The sequence below is a fragment of the Cryptomeria japonica genome, chromosome 5 (assembly GCF_030272615.1).
Source record: "Cryptomeria japonica chromosome 5, Sugi_1.0, whole genome shotgun sequence".
Taxonomy (NCBI): Eukaryota; Viridiplantae; Streptophyta; class Pinopsida; order Cupressales; family Cupressaceae; genus Cryptomeria; species Cryptomeria japonica.
The window spans coordinates 657,511,899-657,515,648 of NC_081409.1; the positions used below are offsets into that span (position 1 = coordinate 657,511,899).

The 3,750-nt window shown below is 40.6% G+C and overlaps 1 pseudogene; it reads right to left on the minus strand.

The window, feature by feature from the left end:
- Positions 1-1,396: 1,396 nt before the first annotated feature.
- On the minus strand, positions 1,397-2,955 carry LOC131037253 (uncharacterized; annotated as a pseudogene).
- Between the last annotated feature and the right edge of the window lie 795 nt (positions 2,956-3,750).

The window sequence follows — 3,750 nt, forward strand, 5'->3', positions numbered from 1 at the left end:
TACTATATGGGTTATCTTATTCTGAGCACAAAATCTGCTATAACATTCCAGATGTAAAGTTGTAGATATTTGTAATAATTTTATTGTAATATTGTGAAGTTGTAAGAGAAACCTTTAATAGGGTAAAAGACTCTAATCAAGTCTATAAATTGCAAAGCCTCTAACCAGGTGCAACATTTAGTTTAAGTGTTGTGAAATCCTTTAGCAAGGTAGATCTAACAGATCTTGATACTCCTAACAGGGTAAGCTATCAGAAATAGCTAAACATGTATCTCTAACCGAGCACTCTTTATTATTACAGTAGTGAAGTTGTAGGTGCCATCCCCACCGTAGTTTTTCTCTCTAACCAAGAGTTTTTGCGTAACCAAAATATATGTGTTATGGAGTGAATCATGTATGATTGTTATCTATTTGTTTTAGCTTTATATTATATTTTTGCACTATTCGGTTTATGCATAATAGTCAAGTTATTATTGAAGAAATTTTTTGGAGTACTGATTCACCCCTCCCCTCTCAGTACATTATCTTTCCATATTGGGCCTAACAGACAGGCCACTTGGCATTTTGTGCACTAGGTTGGCCCTAGAAGGGATCTAACCTAGCTACACAACAACACTCCCTCTTAGCTAGGGAGGATTCCTTCTGAATAAACAAGTCATATAGTGACTACCACCATGGCTACTCCCATGAATAATACGTTCACCATAGCTACTCCCAGAGGGTAAACAAGAACATCATGGAATTTCTTCCATGCTACCCACCATACCTACTCGTAGAGGGTGGACTCACCATGCCTACTCGCAGAGGGTGGAAGAGGGATTTCACCTCAACCTTCTCCTAGAGAAGGGTGCATTACCACACGCCTACTCATAGAGGGTGGCTCCACCATGCCTAACTTACAGAGGGTGGAACGAGGGCTCTAACCTCATAATTCTCCCAGAGAAGAATTCATCTCCACCATGCCTACGTGTAGAGGGTGGATCCACCATACCTACTCACAGAGGGTGGAACCAGGGCTTTCACCTCAAACTTCTCCCATAGAAGAATGCATTAACAAGGGATTGCACCTCAAATTTATCCCTCACAGAGAAGAATGAAGAATGCATTAACCAAATCTTCATGATACAGTGGCTCCCTCTGAAGTTGGAAAGTCAGGCTCCCTTTGAAGCTCAAAAGTCAGGCTCCCTTTGAAGTTAAAAAGTCATGCTCCCTTTGAAGCTAAAATATCAAGCTCCCTCTGAAGCTGAAAATGTCAAGCTCCCTCTAAAGCAGATATCAACCTTCTAATCTCTTCATCCAAGGTTACTTCTGACAATAAGTCAGACTCCCTCTAAATGTTGATTCTTCCTCTACGAAGAAATGCAAGAAATATTCCTTCCTTGAATGCAATCTCTGATTAGACCTCTGTCTCAATGGCAGGCATATCAATGATGTAATTATGGCCTCTTTCAAAGAGATTGTAATGATTATGGTTTTGTAATATTATTACAGGAACAAGTATCTGTGTGGCCAAATCATCAATCTCAAACCGGACATCTAGAGCTATAACATGCTCAATAGTTATAGATATAAGAGCCGAGAGTTGTCCAGTAACTAGTTCATGCGTGGAACTTGCATTAATAGGACCTTGACCTCTTGAAAAAGTATATTTAACAAACTTGGAACTGTTATGTAACTTACACTACTTTTCTCTGTTTCTATCTTTCCATATGTGCATGGACTTGCAGAAAGGTCTATGACAACATATCTACTTGAGCTCAACCACATTTGTGATGCTCCTCCTCCATTATAACGATACCGATGAATATAACTCCCCTCTTGCTGCATCATTTGCTCAGTGGTAAGTCCTTCAATTTTATCAAAAATTAGAATGAAGATTGCATTTGACATTGGCCCATTGATCTCCGCAGCAGAAGAATATTCTTCAACACAAAACAAGTAGGTGTAAAGTCTTCGAAAAATTGGCTCAATGGTTTTTGCTTCAATCTCTAGTAGTGGTACTTTTTTTCCATACACTTTCTGCCTTGTTGAACCTACAGGTACCATTGCACTCCTCACCGCTTGCTCCAAAGCTATCAGCTTTGGTTTCCCAACAAGAATAACATTATAATGAAGATCATGCTCAATGACCAATGGTAAAGCAGTCTCCAAACATGCAGGATGGTGTGATGAAAATCTCCATTTCATAAACTCCTCCAGCTTGCGAGCATCCAAAGAGTACCTATAGCCACCATCACCATTGAATCCAACCAACACAATATTTATTTCAAGTGGAACCCAAAATCCGTGGAACCTCAGTTGTGGAAGAATGAAGCAATACGTGCACTTCGGACCTCAAGTTGGAGATATCTTGGAAGGCACTGTGATGCCACTGCGGGTGCCCTGGATCGTGTCTGAATGCCTTCTTCACCACACATTCAACTACTCCTCTTCTTGATAATAATTCTAAAATGGATAAAACTACCAAGGCCTTCCATTAATCCAAATATTTCATTCTCCTTCCCAAATCAAGAATTTAAATAAAAAATGTTTGATCGTGTACTTGCACTCGCCTAGATTGTTTCACAACTTGATTGTGCGGTCACACAAGGTGGACACAATCTGACGATTGTCAATGGAGAAGGCCACACTGAGGACATCCTTAGAGTGCCCCATAAAGCGTGGGGTGGTGAGGCCGGTGTTGAAATCCTCGAGCCTCAACTCACGGTCCCACGACCTCGACAAAGCAAACTGCCCATTTGATGAGATCACCACGTCTTGTATGAAGTGAGAGTGGCCTGTGAGGTGATGCCTCAACATGCCATAGGTCATGTCTTTGGTCAGTTTCCACAGTAGGATGGATTTTTCATGCGAGGCAGACACAATCATGTTCAAATTGTTGAGGGGCATCACAATGGTCATCACCTGGTCTGAGTGCCCCTCCATTGTGTCACACAGTACTAGTGCTTCCACCATGTTTCCTCGCTTGACCAAAAAATTCTTCTTTCTACTCTAGTTTTGGTTTTCCCCTTACCTCTTCTCTGTATGGTGTATTGAACTCCCTCAAAAAACACAGGATCTTCCTTGAAGCGGTTAGACTCTATAGAAGGAATCCGCTTGGATACCATGTTGAATTTATGATAGTGCTTGTTGACCACATGCAAACATCGGATTTGTTGCCTTCCCAACAATAGATGATAAGTTCTTATTGTCACCCCTGATCACACTACATGTCCTTCATGTTATTGAATTCATGTCATTGATGCAATCATGACCTTGCATATATATGAATCAATACTTCATAATAGACCTCAAGTTAGCCATATACTTTTGGTGCCAAGGATAGGGTAAGATCTATATATTACAAGTTACATACGAGTCTCCCTTAGTTTCAAGTTATATTTAACTTAATCACAAGTTACCCATAATTGGTTCGCCCAAATAGGGCCTGCCCTAAATTAGACTTGTACAACTAAGATATCCAAATGCCAAGGCCGACAGGCCACTTGGCATTTTGTGCACTAGGTTGGCCCTAGAAGGGATCTGACCTAGCTACACAACAACATAAGAGACCTCGATGTCAAAATATATCAATTGCTAATATCATTCTCGACATGTTATTAGAAGAGTACACGTGGACTTATAGAAAGAACAAGGATGTGCACCAATTGAGGGTATAAGAAACCATGAGCCAATGCTAGAAAAGTGTGTTACGTTACGGGTTCGTGTGGGAAGAGAGAAAATAAATATGGATTTCATGGGATAGAAAGT